Source organism: Megascapheus bottae, chromosome X, assembly GCF_031878675.1.
Source record: "Megascapheus bottae isolate mThoBot1 chromosome X, mThoBot2.hap1, whole genome shotgun sequence".
NCBI classification, from domain to species: Eukaryota; Metazoa; Chordata; class Mammalia; order Rodentia; family Geomyidae; genus Megascapheus; species Megascapheus bottae.
This window is the reverse complement of record NC_143547.1, coordinates 68,674,574-68,697,259: the sequence shown is the minus strand read 5'-3', so window position 1 is coordinate 68,697,259 and position 22,686 is coordinate 68,674,574. Positions and strand designations below refer to the sequence as shown.

General features: G+C 43.2%; 1 long non-coding RNA gene and 1 pseudogene across 1 annotated transcript; one reads left to right on the top strand and one right to left on the bottom strand.

Moving 5' to 3' along the window:
- Nucleotides 1-2,511: 2,511 nt before the first annotated feature.
- Nucleotides 2,512-22,468, top strand: LOC150041279 (uncharacterized). Its single transcript, XR_016533737.1, has 4 exons — nucleotides 2,512-3,155; nucleotides 11,712-11,826; nucleotides 19,032-19,296; nucleotides 21,895-22,468. It is a non-coding gene; the product is annotated as an uncharacterized LOC150041279 (long non-coding RNA).
- Nucleotides 14,917-15,111, bottom strand: LOC150041280 (ubiquitin-conjugating enzyme E2 variant 1 pseudogene; annotated as a pseudogene).
- Nucleotides 22,469-22,686: the final 218 nt, after the last annotated feature.

The following is a 22,686-nucleotide window of genomic DNA, read 5'->3' as shown; positions in this document are numbered from 1 at the left end:
CCGAATGCAGTGGTTCATGCCTGTAATCCTAGCTACTCAGGAGGCTGAGATCTGAAGATTGAGGTTCAAAGCCAGCCTGGGCACAAAAGGACTTGAGACTCCTATCTCCAATTAACCTCTAGAAAACAGGAAGTGGGGGTTGGCTCAAGGGTAAGGCGATAGCCTTGAGCTGACAAGCTCAGGGACAGCACCTAGGCCAAATTCAAGTGCCATGACTCACAAAAAAAAGAAGGAAAGAAAAAGAAAAGGCCAGAAGTGGTGTTGTGGTTCAAGTGGTACAGTATCTGGCAAAAAGAAAGAAATGAGAGAGAGAGAGAGAGAGAGAGAGAGGAGAAGAGAGGGGGGAGAGGGGGGAAGAAGGAAGGAAGGATTGATGTATCAATTTAGGATTCGAGCTATTACAGTAAAAATATCTATCACAAAGTAATTGTAATGTAACCAAAATTTTAAACAAATGCTTTTTTGTCTAACAATTTTAAAAATTGCAAAAAAGTTGCTCAAGTTCTGTAATTTAAAAAAAGAATTAGAATTAAGCATGAACACCTGTCTTCTTTTCCAGTTTGACAGAATAGGTATTGGTGTCAGCAGGACATATGAGGAATCAGCTGGGATTTGGGTTGATTCAAATTATCGGAACTTGTGTTGATTCAAGTTATCATGTAAGCTTAAGTTCAACTTGACGGATCCTATGTACTTGTACCTTAAGTCACTCCTAATCACCCCAGAGACAGATATAGCTTCTCTGGCCATTTACCACTGTCAAACTTAGGGACATGCTGTGTTTTTCTCCATCACTATTCCTTCCATTGGGGCAAGGAGAAAGAACTTTGTGACTGCCTAAGAATTGAGTGTGGTGGACCTGAGCCCTAGGTCCTGTAGATTACAAGAATGAACATTGTTCTTGTTTTATCTGGGAAAGAAGAGTTCTCTGTTGCTTCTGGAAGTCTGTAATATCTGACTATAGGATCAGCTAACATAAAAATTGTCACTATTGGCTGGGAGTTTGGCCTAGTGGTAGAGTGCTTGCCTAGAATCCACGAAGACCCAGATTCTATTTTCTGGTACCACATACATTAAAAAAAAAAGAAAGAAATTGTCATTATTGGGGCTGGGAGTGTGGCCTAGTGGTAAAGTGCTTGCATAGCATGCAAAAAAGCCCTGGGTTTGATTCCTAAGTATCACATACACAGAAAAAGTTGAAGTGGTGCTGTGGCTCAAAAGATAGTGTTTTGGACAGAATCAAAATGAATATATTAGGGTTTCTCAGTATTGTTTCAAAATAGGCAAAATCTTTGATAGTATGTAGCACAATGGTGAAGTGAGGATCTTGTACTTATTTTCTTTAGTGGCCTTGATTAAAGTGGGCAATATTGGGGCTTATGTGGCACAATGAATGAAAGGCAGCTTGGGACTTGTTATGACTATTGCTATTTGAGTCCTCTTCTTTGGTTGCAGCTTTTTTTTTTTTTCGGTTGTGGGGATTGAATTCTGGGCCTGAGCACTATCTCTGAACTCTTTAGCTCAAGGCTAGCACTCTACCACTGCGACACAAAACAGCACCTCTGGTTTTCTGGTGGTTCATTGGGGGTAAGAGTCACACAAAGCTTGGGTTGGCTGTGAACTTCGATCCTCAGACCTGAGTAGCTAGGATTTACAGGCTGAGCTACAGGCGCCTGGTTGCTGGCAGCTTTTATGGTGTTTCTGTTTTGTTTTTTTGCCAGTCCTGGGGCTTGATCAGGGCTTGAGCCTTGGGCTTTCTCAAGGCTGCAGTCTACCACTTCAGCAACAGCACCACTTCCAGCTTTTTTCTTTTTTTTTTCTTGCCAGTCCCAGGCTCTTAGCTCCATACCTGAGCACTGTAGTTGAGCTTCATCAAGGCTAGAGCTCTCCCACTTCAGCCACAGCACCACTTCTGGCTTTTTTCTATGTATGTGGTACTGAGGAATCGAACCCAGGTCTTCATGCATGCTAGGCAAGCACTCTACCACTAGGCCAAACTCCCAGCCCCACTTGTACCAAGGAATCCAACCCAGATCTTCATGCATGCTAGGCAAGCACTCTGCCACTATGCCAAACTCCCAGTCCGGCTTTTATGTTTTTTGGAGGGGGGAGGGGCCAGGGGGTGTTTTTCCCGGTCTTGGGACTTGAACTCAGGTCATGGGCGCTGTCTCTGAGCCTCTTTGTGCTTAAGGCTAGTGCTCTAGCAATTGCAGATAAGAGCCTGTCGGGGACTTTTCTACTCGAGATAGCTTCGAACTGTGATCCTTAGCCTCCTGAGTAGGTAGGATTACAGGCGCCTGGCTAGCTTTAACGCCTTTTTCTTTAAAAGAACTCCGTGAGCAAGAAGTTCACACAAAAGTACCTGGATTCGAAGGGGTTAAAAATGAGGGCCGGAGGTGTAGCGCAGAGGATTGTGGGTGCATAGGAAATAAGCAGTGCTCTTCTCTATGGTGTCCGACTTTTCATGAAGAGTACCGATCGCTGACCCTTTGGGCACTGCCACCGCCATAGCTCTCTGAGGTCATTGGGCCATTGGGCACGGGTAAGCGGACGAGGTAGAAGTTTGGAACATCTTTTTCATCAGTCGAAGGGTCAGCAGTCTTTGCTAGCAGCTTAGCGGAGAAAGCAGAACGGAACGGAACGGCAGTGAGCGACAATGAGGAGTCGGAAGAAAGTGACGGACGCAGTGACCTGGTGGCGAGGACTGATGGCGTAATCATGGGTCTAAGCGGGCGCTTAACTGTGATCTGAATTCAGGTTCGAACGCTCTGAATCTTTTGATTATTTCTATCTGGTGATACGAAGAGCTATTGAAATCTGGCGAACGCTTGGAGAAAACAGCTAGAATGTGTTGTTGGCCGGGCACGAATAAGACTGAGCCGCAATCCTTTCAAGTGATTATATTGGCATGATCAAAGCTGCTATTTGGAGATCCTGAATTCTGTACCTGCTCTGTTTTCAGCACTGTGTTAAGGCCTCTGCTCGAGGAAAAGCTTTATTTTCACCTTTTACGACTGGAGTGTTGCAATCTGCTTTTAGTCATAGGCAATTATAATACAAGGAGTTAGACATACATGCTTATTCGGTTTTTACAATCTACTGGGAGGAACCTGACTGCGCTGGATGATGAAGTCTCAAACAGCTTTTGGGATATGGTAATTTAACCTTTATTTCAAAGTAAACAAAAGGCAAGTTTCCTTCAGACATTTTGTTTCCAAGCATGTTTAGATTTACGTCTTCTGCTGCTAACTGGAGACTGACTAAGCACTTAAGCACCAAGCTAGGTTTTTGTTTTTGTTTTTGTTTTTTAAGGGGGGGTGTAAGTGTGCATATGCCAGTTGATCCTGGGACTTGAAATCAGGATCTGGCTGCTGTCCCTGAGCTGTTGTGCACAAGGTTAGCACTCTTTTTAAAAATTATTATTATTGTAATTAATAGAAGGGTTACATTCAAGGTTAGCACTCAACACTGGAGCCACAGCTGCACTCCAGGTTGTTTTGGTGGTTAATTGGGCATAAGAGCCGCAAGGACTTTCCTGCCCAGGCTGCTTCAAACCATGATTCTCAGATCTCAGCCTCCAGAGTAGCTAGGATTACAGGTGTGAACCACCAATGCCCGCATCAGGCTAGATTATTTTTTTGATGAGAGTTTCCCTACACAATCCCCAGGATACTCAGGGAAATCAATATTACCTAAGAGCAAGATCTCCCCTGGCCATATAATCTCTTAGTAGGAATGTTGTGCACGATGCACAGACTTGATAGAATGTGCATTTGAAATACTCCTGAGCTCTTTGGGTTTTCAACAGACACAAATCACAGCAGAGAATGGTGCATTCACCAGGAATTGTAAGCAAAACTACAGTATAGTAGGCATCCCAAGCCAGTGATTCTCAAACTTCTTTGAACACAATCAATTGGGGGGGGGGCTCTTAAAACACAGATTGTGGCCAGGAACGTGGCCTAATGGTAGAGCACCATTTTCTGCTTTTTCCATGTATGTGGTACCAATAAATCAAACCTGGGTCTTTGTGCATGCTAGGCAAGCACTCTACCACTAGGCCAACCTCCCAGCCCCATGGCCCCTCATTTTTTATTTTTATTTTTATTTTATTTTTTTTTTTTGCCAGTCCTGGGCTTGAGCTTAGGGCCTGAGCACTGTCCTTGGACTTTCTCAAGGCTAGAGCTCTACCACTTGAGCCTCAGCACCACTTCCGGCTTTTTTCTATGTATGTGGTACCGAGGAATCGAACCCGGGTCTTCGTGCATGATAGGCAAGCACTTTAACCACTAGGCCAAACTCCCGGCCCCTTATTTTTATTTTATTTTTTATATTCTGGTCCTAGGACTTGAATTTGGGGCTTGGGCTCTGTCCCTAAGGTTTTGTGTTCAAGGCTAGCACTCTACTAAATGAGCCAAATCTCCACTTTGGGCTTTTTGTGGGATACCAGATTTTCCTGCCTGGTCTAATTTACAACAGTAATCCTCAGGTCTCAGCCTTCTGATTAGCTAGGATTAAAGGTGTGAGCAAGCACTACTTTTTGTTTTTTTAAGAATTATATTTTGGGGCCAGAACTTTGGCCTAGCAGTAAAGTGCGTGCCTAGCATGCATGAAGCACTGGGTTCAATTCCTCGGTTATAACATACAAACAAAAGCCAGAAATGGTGCTCTGTCTCAAACAGTAGAGCACTAGCCTTGAGAAAGCTCAAGGACAATGCCTAGACTTTGAGTTCAAGCCCCAGGACTGCAAAAAAAAAATTGGGGGCCAGGAGTTTGGTCTAGTGGTAAAGTGCTTGCCTAATATGCACAAAGACCCAAGTTTGATTCATTGGTACCACATACATGGAAAAAACAGGAAATGGTGCTGTGGCTCAAGTGGTAGAGCAGTAGCCTAGAGAAAGCCCAAGGACAGTGCAAACCCCAGGACTGGCAAACAACAACAAAAAATAGAATTACAGTTTGTACAAACAAATCTTCATTTTCAAAAAGAGCTATATAGCACTTCAAACAGTCCAACTTCATCATAAGTGACTATACTGTTGTTGGTGCAAATATAATCCTTAATCTACATAATAAAATACTCTACTATGCTTCGTATAAACAATTCCTTATTTACAAAAATGACCCTGTTGGGGGGGGAAAAAGAGACAGAGAGGGAGAGCCAGCGAGAGCGAAGCAAACTGGAATCAAGATCCAAAAAGAAAAAAAAAAGTGCTTCCCTCCTCCTCTGGAGGGTCCCGGGTCCTATTATTGATGCAAACAGCTCCCCATTTGCACAAAATATTGTATTGTGTTTTGAGCAAACACAGTTCTTCATTTCAATAAGAAATTCACTGTGATTGTTGCAAACACAGTCTTTCATTTGTATGCATAATGATACTGTTGTTCAGATCATCTTGCATGTTCGTTCAGAACTGTTATGTGATTGGTGCATATATAATCCCTTAGCTGCTTAAAGAACTGTGCTTTCTTTTTGGGGGGCCAGTTCTGGGCCCTGAACCGGCTTGGGCACTGTCCCTGAGCTTCTTTTTGATAAAGACTATCAGCATGCCACTTGATCCACCCCTACACTTCAGCTTTATTTTTTTTTGGTAATTTACCACTAGCTTCAATCCATGATCCTCAGGTTGCTTCCTGAGTAGGTAGGATTACAGTTGTGAGCCACTGGGACTAAGCTATACTTTGCTTTCTGTAAACTATCCTTAATTTGCAAAAATGTGTAACGTCTGCTGCAAGCATAGTCCTGTATCTCTCTAATGCTGAATATTGTATCTGGTGCAAATACAGACTTTTAGCTTCATAATAGTCTATACTGTGATTGGTGCAAATAAAATTCTTCATTTGCGTAAGGAGTGTACATTTTTGGTGCAAAGTAGTCTTTTCTTTCCCTAAAGGTCTGTACTGTGATGGGCCAAACAGTTCTTCATCTACCTAAAAGACTGTACTACTCTTGGTGGAGACAGTCCTTTACTTACATTCTTCATCTACCCAAAAATTGTAGTATGTTTCTTGCCAATAGAGTTTTATTTACAAAAGGACCATACCCTGTTAGATACACAGTATTTCATCTTCATAAAGATCTTCATTGTGGTACAACCCAGTCCTTTGTTTTTTTTGCCAATCCCTGGGCTTGAACTCAGGGCCTGAGCACTGTCCTTGGGCTTTCTCAAGGCTAGAGCTCTACCACTTGAGCGACATCATCATTTCCAGCTTTCTCTGTATGTGGTACCCAGGATTCGAACCTGGATCTTTGTGCATGCTATGCAAACACTCTACCACTAGGCCACACTCCTGGTGCCCCAATCCTTAATTTCTGTAAGGGAGTGTACTGTGTTTGGTGCAAATACAGATCTTCACCACAAAACTGTTCTGTGATTGGAGCAATTATAGTCCATTATTTTCATAAATGTCTGTACTGCTTTTTATATAGTCTTTTTTTTTGCCAGTTCTGGGGCTTGAACTCAGGGCCTGGGCAGTGTCCTTTGGTACTTTACTTGAGCCACAACACCACTTCCAGTTTTTTCTGAGTATGTGGTACTGAGGAATCAAACCCAGGGCTTTGTGCATGCTAGACAAACACTCTACTACTAGGCTACTGTCCCTACTCCATAAAGAATCTTATTTCCAGAAGGGCTGTACTGTTTGGGGTACAACATTTATTTTCATCTTCCTAAAAGACTGGAGGGCATAGGCCGGGAGATTGGCCTAGTGGTTAAAGTGCTTGCCTAGCATGCATGAAGACCCAGGTTCGATTCCTCTGTACCACATACATAGAAAAAAGCCGGAAGTGGTGCTGAGGCTCAAGTGGTAGAGCTCCCGCCTTGAGAAAGTCCAAGGACAGTGCTCAGGCCCTGAGCTCAAGCCCAGGACTGGAAAAAAAAAAGACTGGAGGGCAGACCAGTGGCAGAACAAATTCAGGAATTTATGTGCTTATATTAAGTATTATACTTGATGCGATTAATTCATTTGCAAAGAAAGTCTGAATTGTGATGGATACACACGCAGTCCTTCATTGACAAGAAGGACTGTACCCTGCTGGGTGCAAACACAGTGCTTTATCTTCATAAACGACTACAGTGTAATAGGTCAATCTCAAGCCTTTATCTGCATAAAGTACTGTACTATGCTTGGTCTGAATTGTCCATCTGCACAAAGGATTGTACTGTTACTAGTACAAACACAGTCCTTCCTTAAGGATTATATTGTGGCTCAAATATATACATTCTTTGTGTATGTATGTGTGTTTGTGATTAGTGGGGTTGAGCACAAGGCAGGAACACTTTTTCTTAGGCTTTTCATTAGAGGCTTGCACATGGGCCACAGGTCCACTTCTGGCATTTTTCAGTTAATTGAAGAGTCTCAGGGATTTTCTACCTAAGGTGGCTTCAAACAGTGATCTTCAAATCTGAGCCGTTTGAGTAACTAGGATAATATGTGTGAAGGCACCTAGGCCTGGCTTTATTCCTTTATTGTTATCATAAAGGACTGTAGTGACATTGGTATATACATAGTGCTTCAATTGCATAAAGGTCTATACTAAAGGATTGTACTGTGATTGGTACAAACATAGTCATGCATTTGCATGGAAGTCTCTCCTGTGATGTAAACAGATTTTATTCTTTATGAACTATACTGTGACTGGTGTGAATATAGTTTTTCCATTGAGTAAAGGACTATACTATGCTTGGTGCAAGTAGTCCTTCAATTGTGTCAAGAACTGTATTGTGTTTAGTGCAGACATTACTTGCATAAAGGACTGTGCTGTGGATGGTACAAATATAGTCCTTCATTTGTATAAAGATCTCTATTATAGTACATATATAGTCTTTTTTATACTATGCCTAAATCAAACTGTATTTCATTTACATAAATGAATGTACTGTTTGGTGCAAAGAATTTTTTCATTTGCAAAATAAACTGTACTTTTTTCTTGTGCCCATCTTGGGGCTTGAACTCTCTTCTTGACTTTGGAAGCTCAAGGCCAGTGCTCTACTACATGATCAATCTCTGGCTTTTGTTTTGGTAATTAATTGGAAATAAGAGTCTCACAAAGCCAGGCACTGGTGGCTCATGCCTATAATCCTAGCTACTCAGGAGGCTAAGATCTGAGAATTGCAGTCAAAAGCCAAGCCTAAGTAAGACATTGTATGAGATTTTTTTTTTGCCAGTCCTTGGCTTGAGCTCAGGGCCTGAGCACTCGCGCTGGGTTTTCTCAAGGTTAGAATCCTACCACTTGAGCCACAGCACCACTTCTGGCTTTTTTTATGTATGTGGTACCGAGGAATTGAACCTGGGTCTTTGTGCATACTAAGCAAGTGACTTACCACTAAGCCAAGCTCCTGGTCATGAATCTGTGAGATTTTTAATCTCACCGATAAATGAATAACCAGAAAATGGAAAGTAGAGCTGTGGCTCAAACTGATAGAGCCTAGCCCTGAGCACAAAAGCTCAAGTATAGTGCCCAGGCCCTGAGTTTAAGCCCCACAACTGACCAAACAAAAACGGTCTCACAAGCCGAGCCCTCATGGTTCTTAGCTGTAATCCTAGCTACTCAGGAAGTTAGTATCTGAGGATTGCTGTTCAAAGCCAACCTGGGAAAAAAAAGTTTATGAGACTACTGTGTGTGTGTTTGTGTGTATTGGTCATGGAACTTGAACTCAGGGCCCTGGGAACTGTCTCTGAACTTTTACCCTGAAGACTAAAACTTAACACTTTGAGCCACAGGGCTCCAGTTTTCTGGTGGTTACTTGGAGATAAAGAGTTTCACAGACTTTCTTGCCAGGGCTAGCTTTGAAATGCAATCCTCAAATCTCTGACTCCTGAGTAGCTAGGATTACAGGTATGAGCCACTGGTGGGCACCAAGGAGACTCTTACCTCCAATCTACTCAGATAAATCCATAAGTGGTGCTGTGGTTCAAGTGGTAGCGTACTACCTTTGTACAAAAGAAGGTTAGGGAAAGCACCCAGGTCCTTAGTTCCGGAGTTCAATCCCCAAGACTAAAAAAAAAATCAAAAATTAAAAACAAAAACAACCAAAAAAGTCTTAGGTGCTTTTCTGTATGTGCTGACTCTCACCACAATCCTCTGATCTCAGCATCCTGAGTAGCTAGGATTTAAGACATGAGCCACTTCCACGTAGCTTCAAATTCTTTCATCTCTGTAACTGACTATACTGTGATAGGTCAGACTCATCCCTTCATCTGTATAAAGGACTTTACTGTGATTGGAAAAACATAGTCCTTCATGTGCATAGACCTACTGTATTGCATTCATATGGATAGTTTTTCTTGTCCATAAAGGACTGCATTATGATAGGTCAGAATGTGACTTTAATGTAAAGGACTTTGTGATTGGCAAAAACACAGTCTTTCTTGTGCATTAAGTGACTATTTTATTCATATTGTGTCCCGTCCAGCGGGACATCAACTAGGGCCAAGAACCTAGAGGGAGGAATGAAAGGGACAGGAGACACGAAGAAGCCAGCAAGACAAGCATCCTGATCAAGCTGCAAATTTTATTTTTTACACAGGTGTTTATATGCCTCTTCAGGAGAGGTGGGAGGGGGTTGGGGTTGGGGTATAGGAACCGCTAGGGGTAGGGGTCGGGTAGTAGGATGTTTGTTTCTGCTATGGGGAGAGGCCAGGTGGTAGGATGTTTGCATATCAACGCAAGCAGGCATGTGTTTCTTAGTGACCTAATTACAAGATGCAGTCCCGTTCTTACACTAAGAATTCAGGGAGGGGGAGAATGTCTCTGACAATGTTGGCAGTCATTCATATTAGTAAAGGACTGCAATTTGATAGGTCAGGTTCAGCCCTTCATCTGCACAGATGATTTTACTGTGAATGGCAGAAAAGTCGTTTATTTGCATATATATTTCTGTTGGTGGAAATCACCTTTTTAACCTTTATTTTTTAATTTATTTTTATTTTTTTCTAGGGTGCTTGGGCTTGAACTTTAGAGTGAAGTGCTGTCCATGAGCTTCTTTTTACCTAAGGCTAGCTCTCCACTACTGGAACCACAAAGTTAATTCCAGCTTTCTCTCAGTTGTACATTCCACATAAGACTCTCACAGATTTTCTGCCTAGGTTGGATTAAAAGCGTGACCTGACCTTTGTTTTTTTGTTTGTTTGTTTTTGCTAGTCCTGGGCCTAGCACTCAGGTCCTGAGCACTGTCCTTGAGCTTTCTCAAGGTTACAGCTGTACCACTTGAACCTCAGCACCACTTCCAATTTTTTTTCTATGTAAGTGGTATGGAGGAATCGAATCCGGTCTTCAGGCATGCTATGCAAGCACTGTACCACTAGGAAACACTGCCGGTAATTTAAACCTTGTTCATCACATCTTAGTCTCCTTACTGGCGAGCATTATAGGCATAAGCCATCAACATTGGGCTTCAAACTCTTTGATGTTCGAAAATGACTGCACTGTCATAGGTCAGACTCATCCCTTCATCTGGCCACGTTTGTCAGATCTCAGCCTCTAGAATAGTTAGGACTAAAGGCACGAGCCCACGGTATCCAGCTTCAAATGGACTTTCAGCTCCTTGAAGGACTGCTTTACAAGACGTCAAAGTCACTTCATAGGCTGCATAAAGACTTTACTGTGATTGGTAGAAACACGGCCTTTTATTTGCATGTACCTGGATTGTATTTATTAAAGTCTTTCTTCTTTCTAAAGGACTGCTCTGTGATAGGTCGGATGCAGCTCCTTCATAGCCCCAGAAGACTTTACTGTGCTTGGTAGAAAAAGTCCTTCATTTGCATAGAGTTATGGTATTATGCTTCATGCAAGCTAGGCAAGCACTCTACCACTAGAATACACTCCTGGTCCCTTCCCCATCCCCTCCGCTCCCCGTTTCTTTTTTTGATTTTTTTTTTTTTGGCTGAGGCTTGAACGCTAGGTTGAGAGCTGTCAATGAGTTGCTTTTTTTTTTTTTAATATTAAGTCTACCACGCCACCACTGGAGCCACAGTGTTAATTTCAGCTTTCTCTCAGTTGTACATTGCAAATAAGAGTCTCACGGACTTTTCTGCCCGGGCTGGATTCAAACCGCAAGCTGACTTCCAACCGCAATTTTCAGATCTTAGACTCTTTAGTACCGAGAATTACGGGGATGAGCCACCAGCACTGGGCATCAAACTGTCTTTCTTCTACTTATAGGACTGCACTATAATAGGTCAGATTCATTCTCAATTGTATAAAAGGACCTTACTGTGATTGGCAGAAACACAACCCTTCATTTGCATGCACCTGGATCGTATTCATTTTGTTACTCTTTCTTCTTTCTAAAGGTCTGTACTGTGATAGGTCAGATTCAACCCCTTCATCGTCCCGGAAGACTAATGTGATTGGCAGAAAAAGTCCTTCATTTGCATAGTCATTGGATTATATTTCTGTTGATGGAAATCACCCTGAGCATTGTCAATGTGCTTTCCTCAAGGCCATCATTCTACCACTTGAATCACAGAACAGCACTCAGCTTTTTTCTATATTTGTGGTACCGAGGAGTCAAACCCAGGTCTTCATGCATGCTAGGCAATCACTCTCCCATTAGACCATACTCCTGGCACCTTTCTCCCCCTCCCCTCTTATTTTGGGGCGGTACCGAGGCTTGAACGCTAGGCTGAGCGCTGTCCATAAGCTGCTTTTTGCTTAAATCTAGCGCTCCACCACGGGAGACACAGTGTTCATTCCAGCTTTCTCTCAGTTTTATATTGCAGATAACAGTCTCACAGACTTTTCTGCCTGGGCTGGATTCAAACCGCCAGCCGACTTCCAATTGCGAGCATCGGATTTTAATCACCTTATAGTGAGGATAACAGGTATGAGCCTCCAGTACTAGGCTTCAAACTCTCTTCTCCTTGTAGGATTGCACTGTAATAGGTCAGATTCATCCCATCAACTGCATAAAAGTACTTTACTATGATTGGTTGAAACACAACCCTTCATTTGCATGTACCTGGATCATATTCATTTTGCTACTCTTTCCTCTTTCTAAAGGTCTGCACTGTGATAGGTCAGATTCATCCCATCAACTGCATAAAAGGACTTTACTATGATTGGTTGAAACACAGCCCTTCATTTGCATGCACCTGGATCGTATTCATTTTGCTACTCTTTCCTCTTTCTAAAGGTCTGCACTGTGATAGGTCAGATTCATACCATCAACTGCATAAAAGGACTTTACTATGATTGGTTGAAACACAGCCCTTCATTTGCATGCACCTGGATCGTATTTATTTTGCTACTCTTTCCTCTTTCTAAAGTTCTGCACTGTGATAGGTCAGATTCAGCCCCTTCATCATCCCGGAAGTCTTCACTGTGATTGGCAGAAAAAGTCCTTCATTTGCATAGTAACTGTATTATATTTCTGTTGGTAGAAATGGCCTCTCTCTCTCTCTCTCTCTCTCTCTCTCTCTCTCTCTCTCTCTCTCTCTCTCCCTCCCTCCCTCCCTCCCTCCCTCCCTCCCTCCCTCCCTCCCTCTCTCTCTCTCTCTCTCTCTCTCTCTCCCCTCCTCTTTTTCTTCTCCCCCTCTTCCCTTCCTTTCTGTTAAATTTGCCTGTCCTGGGGCTTGAACTTGAGGCCTGAGCACTATCGATGTGCTTTCCTACCACTTGAATCACAGAACAACTTCGGCTTTTTCTATGTATTGGTACCGAGGAATCAAAACCAGGGCTTCTTGCTTGCCAGGCAAGCACTCTACCACGAGGCCACACTCCTGGCCACTTTCTTTCCCCATCTTTCCCCCCCTCTTTTTTTCTTTTTTGACGTGGTGCTGAGGGTTGAACACTAGGCTGAGTGCTGTCAAAGTGCTTCTTTTTTATTAAGTCTAGCACTCCACCATTGGAGCCACAGTGTTAATTCCAGCTTTCACTCAGTTGTACACTGCAGATAAGAGTCTCGCGGACTTTTCTGCCCGGGCTGGATTCAAACCGCAAGCTGAATTCCAACCGCAATTTTCAGATCTTAGACTCCTTAGTACCTAGGATTACCGGCATGAGCCACCAGCAGTGAGCTTCATACTGTCTTTCTTCTCCTTATAGGACTGCATTATAATAGGTCAGATTCATCCCGTCAACTGCATAAAAGGACTTTACTGTGATTGGCAGAAACACAACCCTTCATTTGCATGCACCTAGATCGTATTCATTTTGTTACTCTTTCTTCTTTCTAAAGGTCTGTACTGTGATAGGTCAGATTCAACCCCTTCATCGTCCCGGAAGACTCTGATGTGATTGGTAGAAAAAGTCCTTCATTTGCATAGAGTGGCTATATTTTATTTCTGTTGGTAGTTCTTTTTTTTTTAAACAAATTTGATTGTCCTGGGCCTTGAACTGGAAGCCTGAACACTAAATGTGTTTTCTTCAAGGCTAGTGCTCTACCACTTGAGTCACAGAACAACTTCCAGCTTTTTTTTGCCAGTCCTGGGCTTGAGCTCAGGGCCTGAGCACTGTCCTTGGACTTTCTCAAGGCTAGAGCTCTACCACTTGAGCCTCAACACCACTTTTGTCTTTTTTTCTATGCATGTGGTACCGAGGAATCAAACCCGGGTCTTTGTGCATGCTAGGCAAGCACTCTACCAGTAGGCACACTCCCGCCCCTTTCTTTCCCACTCCCCCCCACCTCTTTTTTTTTTTTAGCGAGGTGTTTGGGCTCTAATGCTAGGCTAAGATGCTTTTTGCTTAAGTCTACTGCTTAAGTCCATGAGCTGCTTTTTGCTTAAGTCTACTGCTCCACTACTGGAGTCACAATGTTAATTCAGTTGTATATTGCAGATAAGACTCTCACAGACTTTTCTGCCTGGTCTGGTTTTAAACCATGATCATCAGCTCTTAGTCTCCTTAGTAGCGATGATTACAGGCAAGAGCCACCAGCCCTGGGCTTCAGACTCTTTCATGTTAGAAAATGACTACACTGTCATAGATCAAACTTATCCCTTCATCTGCATAAAGAACCTTAGTGTAATTGGCAGAAGCAGTCCTGCAGATGTATTTGCATACATCCACTCTATTACATTCACCGTTAGTATTCTTTCATCTCAGGGAAGAACCGAACTGTGATAGGTAGATTCTCAGTAAAGGCCTGCACTGTGATAGGGTAGATTCAGCCCTTCATTTGCATAATGTTCTTTACTGTGATTGGCAGAAACAATCCCTCATTTACATGGACCTACTTGATTCCATTCATATTTTTTGCCACAGTTCATTTGCATAGACTTACTGTATTTCGTTCATTTTGATACAAACTACCTTTCATCTCTGGAAAGGACTATACTGTGATTGGTCTTGTGGGTTATTTTTCCCCTTTACAGCACAACTCGTATATTTCAAACAAAAAGAATTAGTGTGATGTACACTATTTTAGGACGAATTGCTTGGAGTGGGAGCTTCCTTTCCAGTACTTGGAGGTCTAGAGACAGATTAAGAAACTGACTACTGTGGAGGATGGTGGCCAGAAATCAAGAGATGGCTTTCTTCAATTGTTGCTCTAACAATGTCCTTCTGGCAGCTAGGGGAGTTTCATGTTTTCTTTAGACACCAGAGCTCTTGCAAGTCAACTTTGCTGCTATACTAGTTCTGCCAGTTCGTTAGCATGGATATCACTCTGGGATTCAGTACTCCATTAGAACTATTAACTTTGGGGCCGGGAGTTTGGCCTAATGGTAGAGTTCTTGCCTACCATGCACAAAGACCCGGGTTCGATTTCTCAGTACCACATACATACAAAAAAGATGGAAGTGGTGCTGTGGTTCAGGTGGTAGAGCTCTAGCCTTGAGAAAGCCCAAGGACAGTTCTCAGGCCCTGAGTTCAAGGCCCAGAACTGGCAAAAAAGAACTATGAACTGCATTCGTATTAATTTTTGTTACAAATACTACAAATGGGGTTGCTTCTCAGTATTCTATTTTAAGGCTTTATATTGGGTTTTTATAAATCATTTTTGGGGGCCCAATTATCATCCCTGTCCATCTGGTAAGAGTCATATCTTTGTCATCTTCCAGACCCAGCTATCTCTGCCATCTCCTACCTCCCTTCTGATCTTCTTCAAGTTCCTCCAACAGGTGGAAATTGTAAGAGACTTTTACTCCCAAAGCTTTGGTGGCTGCCATCTTTCATTACTGTTGTTCCTTTACCTGTGTTCTTATCCCTAAAGGACTGTATTGGGATAGGTTGGATTCATCCCTTCATCTGCATAAAGGACTACACTGTGTTCAAATTCTGCCCTTCGTCTGTATAAAGTACATTACTGTGGCAGAAACACAGTCCTTCATGTACGTAGGATGATTGTATTTGATTTGCCTTCACAAATAACTGTACTCTAATTGGTGTAAACATAGTCTTTCATCTTCATATAAGTCTTTACCTGTGTTCTTATCCCTAACGGACTCCACTGTGAGAGATCATACTCATCCCTTGCTCTGCATAAAGGACTTTACTGTGATTGGCAGAAAAACAGTCTTTCATTTGCATTGTTACTGCATTGCATTTATATTTGGAGAAACTGCCATCCTTATTCCTTTTTTTTTCCTGGCCTGGTCCTGGGGCTTGAAAGCTAGCCTGTGCGTAGTCTCTGAGCTTCATTATAATTAAGGCTAGCACTCCACCACGGGAGCCACAGTGTCAATTCCAGATTTCTCTGAATAGTTTATTGGAGTTAAGAGTCCCATGGAATTTCCCACCTAGGCTGGCTTCCAGCCACATTTGTCAGGTCTCAGCCTCTAAAATTGCTAGGATTACAGGCATCAGCCAGCTTCAAACTATCTTTCATCTCCTTGAAGAACTGCACTGTGATCAGTCAGATATCTTTTTATCTGCATAAAATGACTTTACTGTGATTGACAAAAACACAGCCCTGCATTTGTGAATACATGCTCTATTACATACTCTATTATGTTCAGGTTGCTAGTCTTTTTTCTCTGTAATGGACTGTGCTGTGATAGGTCAGATTCACGCCTTCATCTGCAAAAAAGGACTTAACTACTGGATTGGCAGAAACACAGTCCTTTATTGCAAACAACTACTCTTTTCCAGTCATCTTCCTACAATTTTCTCCCTAAAGGACTACAATGTGGTAGGACAGACTTATACCTTCATCTGCAAAAAGGACTTTATTGTGATTAGCAGAAGCACATCCTTCATTTACATAGACTTACTGTATTGTGTTCATGTTGATACAAACTGCCTTTCATCTCTGAAAAAGACCGGACTGTGACAGGTCAGACTATGCCCTTCGTCTGCATTAAGGACTACACTGTGATAGTTTAGATTCTGCCTTCATCTGTATAAGTACTTTACTGTGATGGGCAGAAACACAGTTCTTCATTTACATAGAACAACTGTTCTGTATTCATCTTCACAAATAACTCTAATTGGTGTAAACATAGGCTGTCATCCGCATATGTCTTTACCTATGTTTGACCCAATGCATCATCTTAAAGAACTGCAGGCTTTTTGTTGTTGTTCTGAGGCCTTATCTCAGTGATTAGGTACTGTCCTAGAGGTATTTTGCTCATTAGTACTCTACCACTTGTGCTATAGCTATACTTGCGTTTTTAGGTAGATAATTTGAGAGGAGAGTCTCAAGGACTTTCCTCTCCTGTCTGGCTTTGAACTATGATCCTCAGATCTCAGCCTTCTTATTGTAAGGTTCAACCTGGGAAGGCCTTTCTGTAGTGCCCCTCTAGTCTTGGCTAAGTCTCCGCCCAGTACCTGAGTTACCTAGGTAACTAGCATACCTGGAGGCTGTCACCTCCAGCTTCTCTGAGGTTCATCCTGGAATGCCCCTCCCCAATTTCCCGTTGGACCATGGGAGGGTCCCAAACTCTGAAGTCACATCTAGGTATCCAGAATGACCACACATTCCCCTCACCTGGCCATACCTCCCTACTGCCTTCCCTATGTAAGTGCAGGCCAAAACACTCCATGCCCCTTCTGCCATGTGATTTCACCATGTATCCTTGGGCAGGTTCAGTTTAGAATAAAATTTTTTCTTCTTGCCTGAATTCTGTGTGGAGTTGTCCTTTCATTGGCCTAACTTAATTTAAATCTACACTGATTAGCTAGGATTACAGTTATGAGCCCATCATCACCGGTTAAACTGCAATTTTACTCTCATTTAAATACTTCACTTCTTGAAATGTCACTGTGACTCAAAGTAGCAGATCACTAGCTAGTGTTGAGTTGAAGAGCTTAGGGACAGTGCCAAGGCCCAGAGTTCAAGCCCCATGACCCACAAAAACAGCAAAAAAACCACCACCCCCCCTCATCTGAATAAATGACCGTACTGTAGTTCAAACAAAACTTTATTTGTAGGTAAAATACTCTAGGATTGGTGTAAACACAGCCCTTCATTTGCATGTCTGTTATGATTGGTGTAAATGTTTCTCCAATTGTATGACCATTTTCTTTTCTTTCTTTCTTTCCTTCTTTTTGTGGGTCATGGGGCTTGAACTCGGCCTGGGCACTGTCCCTGAGCTCTTCAGCTCAAGGCTACCTACTCCTTGAGCTGCAGAGCCACTTCCTGTTTTCTGGTGGTTAATTGGAGATATTACAGACTTTCGTACCCAGGTTGACTTTGAACTGAGTGCTAGGGCTCCAGGGTTCCCTCTTTATTTCTCGGCCCCTCCTTCTACATCTCCCAATTGCCTCTTCCATTCCCAGGTTCTGCTCCCAGATTCCCAATTTGAGCTCCCCCCCCATACCCTCTTCAGTCTCAGCCACGTTGTTAGGCTCCCAGGTTCCCTCTTTGGCTTCTGGGTTCCTTCCTCTACCCTGCTCCCTTTGCTCTTGAGCAACTTTATATAGGCACCCCTTTACACTCTGGCTCCCTCTTTGTTTCCACACTATGCAACTCTCCAAGTCCTGGCTTCTTTTTTGCTTCCAGGTCCCTTATCATTCCCGCAGGGTGGGAAGGGGAGGAAGTAGAATGGTTGGGTCTGCACTTAGGGGGATAGAGGGCAAGGTGTTTGGCCCCATGAGGGAACCCCCTGATGCCCAATCCCATTGGGAAGGCTCAGAAGAATCAACGCCCAGGAGTGAGTGATTCTGAAATCCTCAGCCAGGTGTGGTACCTAGAGGAATCCAGGGTGGCAAGCGTATTCAAAGACTCAATTCCAGTATATCCTTTATGAAAATGAAGGATTATAACAAGTCTTTTTTTGCCAGTCCTGGGCCTTGAACTCAGGGCCTGGGCACTATCCTTGGGCTTTCTCAAGGCTAGAGCTCTACCACTTGAGCCACAGCTCCATTTCTGGCTTTTTTTCTATGTATGTGGTACTGAGGAATCAAACCCAGGTCTTGGTGCATGCTTGGCAAGCAGAACTAAGGCCCTGAGTTCAATCCCAAGGACTGGCAAAAAAAAAAAAAAGATTTGGGCACAAGTTGTGTGTGTGTGTGTGTGTGTGTGTGTGTACAAGTGTGTGTGAAAACTTAGTCAATAATACACACAGTTGTTAGTGAAGTGAGAAAAATGTCAGCCATCCAGGTGCCTGGCCAGGTGGGGGTGGGGACCATTCCTCCCCAGCCTGTTGGCCTGGAGGTGAGACAAGCCATCCTTTCATTTGCAGATGCCTGGCTCAATAGTTGGAGCCTGGAGGACTCTGCTTTGAGGAATATGTAGATGCTCTCTGTAGGGGCTCCTGTGCTCTGCTTGTGTGTAAATGAGTTGCTGAGGCTTGGTCTCCACTTAGACTTGTGGCTGTTGTCTTTAAAAACTTGGTTCAAATTCGTTTAGGGGCTACTGGTCTTTGTGACAATTGGCTATTTGCAGGATGCTAGACATTCCAAAATTCAACATCCCAAAATATAGCTTCTCTTTTTTCATGACTGGATTTATATATGATTAAAGATACATTAATACTGTAGTTGAGAGTTATCTGGATTAACGAAAGTATGAATCTTTTGAGGACTTGGGATTTATTCCCCTCCACTGTTAAATCTGGGAAGAAGTATCATGAAGGTAAATGGTAAAGTGTTTTAAATCGATGTCAAAGACATTGTTTATTCTTCTCTGTCTAAAACTCTCATTCAGGAATCAAGGAATCATCTGGGGATGCCCAAGGAAAGGCTTAATTCACCCAAGGAGGAACGCACAGCTCATCTGAGCCCTAAAAGGGGCAAGTATAAACTGGTATAGGCTTGATTCAGTTTAGAAAGGAGGAAACCAAGGAGAGAGAGCATTGGTTCACTTCTGCTTCTGGGTACTCCTAAGGAAAAAAGGCTGCCCTCCCAGGATCTCGGGATGCCCTGTCTCCAGGCTGTGTGGGAGCAAGAAGACATCCTCCCTTCAGGACATGGTAAGACCCAAGCACCAGGACGTAGCCAAATAGGGTGGGCTGGTGTGGCCCATATTGTATGGGTAAAAATGAGCTGGCAGATAAGGGGTAGTCCATACAGCCCTAGGACCAGCATGAAGATATGGCTCATCCCTTTAGATAGGTGGCTATGCTCATTCCAATAGGTGTTTCTGTTTATTTCTCTCTTAAAGAAGCACTGAAAAAATCATGGAACACATTAAGAAAATTGGAAAGATTTAAAAGAGGGCTAAAAAACAAAAACAAAAAACCCTTAGGGGCTGGGAGTTTGGCCTAGTGGTAAAGTGCTTGCCTAGTATGCATGAAGACACAGGTTCAATTCCTCAGTCCCACATACATAGAAAAAAGCCAGAAGTGGTGCTGTTGCTCAACTGGTAGAGCTCTTGCCTTGAGAAAGCCTATGGACAGTGCTCATGCCCTGAGCTGAAGCCCAGGACTGGCAAAACAACAACAACAACACAACAACAACAACAACAAAAACCCTTTGTCTCTGTGTAATTCAATTTGATCTCAATGTAAGTTAGTGTACATACCATGGCCTAAAATGAAACTTTAAATTTCAGTAGTACTTTGGGCCAGGAGTTTGGCCTGGTGATAAGAGTGCTTGCCTAGCATGCATGAATCCCTAGGTTCGATTCCTCAGCATTATATATATAGAAAAAGCTGGAAGTGGTGCTATGGCTCAAATGGTAGAGTGCTAGCATTTCGGGCTTTTCCTGTGTTTGTGGTACCAAAGAATTGAACCCAGTCATTGTGCATGCTGGGCAAGCACCCAGCTTGCTTTAATTGAAATAAAGTGGCCTTTGTAAAGACTCCTTGATCTGAAAACTGTGGTTCCAAGCCAGCCCAGACAGAAAAAAGTCCCTGTGAGACTGTTAATTCTAATCTACCAGCAGAGTGCTGAAAAAAGCAGAAAGTGCAGTGTTGGGGTTCAAAGTCGCAGAGCGCTAGCCTTGAGCTGGACAGCTGAGGGATTGCACTCAGGCCCTGAGTTCAAGTCAAGTGACCTTATCAAGGGAAATGCCAATGGGGCATTTATTCCATTGAAAAGACACTCCTGGGACAAAGTGAAGGAATATCTAGAAGCAGTCAAAGGAACTGCTCAGATGGCAGAGATGGTAGTCAGTAACAAGTACTGCTCAGATGACAGAGCTGATGTCAGATCCTGGACTCACTTACGCTTGGCACTTCAAAAGAAATCAAAGCTGGGCCAGGTGCTGCTGGCTCACGCCTGTAATACTAGCTACTCAGGAGGCTGAGATCTGAGAATTATGGTTCAAAGCTAGCCTGGGCATGCAAGTCCTCAATACCTCCAATTAACCACCAGAAAACTGGAAGTGGTGCTGTGGCTCAAGGGGAAGGGCTGTAGCCTTGAGCTGAAGAGCTCAGGGACAACACTCAGGCCCAGAGTTCATCCCATCACCAACAAAAAAATATTTTAAACCCAAAGTAATCAAAGCTGGGAGGTCATAGAAAAATAGTTTGTAAGCATCCTTTCTAATGCCCATGTCTATCTACTTGCTAATTGGGCAGGAACTTGCACCCTTGCCTATCAGTCATCTGTAATAATGGGTATTAAGAAACTAGGATTGTCAAATGAGGATTAGCTTAAAATTAAAATCCCAGACCTCCATATCTAGATGCTTAAGACCCTAATTTCTTACTAATTTTTATCTGGCACTGGCCATATAAATTCATCTCGTCAGAGAAAGAGGATAAGGCTGGAATATTAGTCAAAATACTCTTCTAGCTGGAGCCTCAATAGTATACCTAGCCATTTGTGCTAATAAACCTCACACATTCATGCAGAAAGACCTTACTGATTCTAAATATACTTTCTTGGTATTGTAACTCCACAATAAAACGTGAATGTAAGATCTTATCCCTATTAAATGCTGTCTGGAAAGCCACAGAGGTAGCTGTTACACACTGTAAGGGTCACCAAAGGTCAGGCTCCTTAGTCAGCCAGGGAAATGCTTTTACAGGCCAGAGCTCTAAACAAGCTGCCCTGGCCTGCTATACAAAAATGACTTTTTGGGCCAGGAGTTTGGCCTAGTGGTTAAAGTGCTTGCCTAGCATGCATGAAGACCCGGGTTCGATTCCTCGGTACCACATACATAGATAAAAGCCAGAAGTGGTGCTGAGGCTCAAGTGGTAGAGCTCTAGCCTTGAGAAAGTCCAAGGACAGTGCTCAGGCCCTGAGCTCAAGCCCAGGACTGGCAAAAAAAAAAGACTTTTTTTTCCCTTGCTGGTCCTGGGGCTTGAGCTCAGGGCCTATGCACTGTTCTTGGGCTTTCTCAAGGTTAGAGCTCTACCACTTGAGCCACAGCACCACTTCCAGCTTTTTCTACATATGTGGCACTGAGGAATCAAACCCAGGTCTTCGTGCATGATAGCTAAGCACTCAGCCACTAGGCCATGCTCCTGGCTACAAAAATGGCTTTAATCCCTTCTGTGCCCAAATTTCTTTAGATAAACTTCTACCTAGATGGAAGTGACCCTACATGGTTCTTCTCAACACACTGATAATTGTCTGATATTTCTGCTTGGATATAAAACCTTTGTCTCTTCCATCTTAAGTTCCAGCTTTCAGATTCACCTAGACCAAGGACCCCGGGACTGCTATACATGTGAACCTCTAAAACACTTGAGATTCCACTTCAAAAGCAAGGAGGCTTCTGCAGATCACCTTAATGGTTTGATAAACCTGCTGTTGTCTTTCTGTTCAATAACATTTTGTTAACTTAAAATGTATAGGAGGTAAGCTGGGCGCGGTGGCTCAGACCTGTAATCCTATCTCCCAGGAGACTGAGATCTGAGGATTGTGGTTCAAAGCCAGCCCAGGCACTGAAGTCTGTGAGACTCTTATCTCCAATTAGCCACTAGAAAACTATAAGTGTCACTGTGGCTCAAGGGGTAGGGCGGTAGTCTTGAGTTGAAGAGCTCAGGGTCAACATCAGGCCCAGAGTTTAAGCCCCACAATGGACAAAAAAAAAGATATATAAAAGGTTATCCTTTATCGGATTATTATTCCCTGGGCTATAATGAAGAACTAACTCATCTTTAAAAATGATGAGGCAAGGCTGGGAGTTGGGCCTAGTGGTAGAGTGATTGCCTAGCATGAACAAAGACCGGGTTCGATTCCTCGGTACCACATACATAGAAAAAGCTGGAAGTGGTGCTGAGGCTCAAGTGGTAGAGCTCTAGCCTTGAGAAAGTCCAAGGATAGGGCTCAGGCCCTGAGCTCAAGCCCAGGACTGGCAAAAAGAAAATGATGAGGCAAGCTGTCCTCAAAAATAGGATGGCTTTAGACATTCTTAATACAGCCCAAGATGGATCCTGGGCAACTGTACAGTTGGATGTTATGTTTAT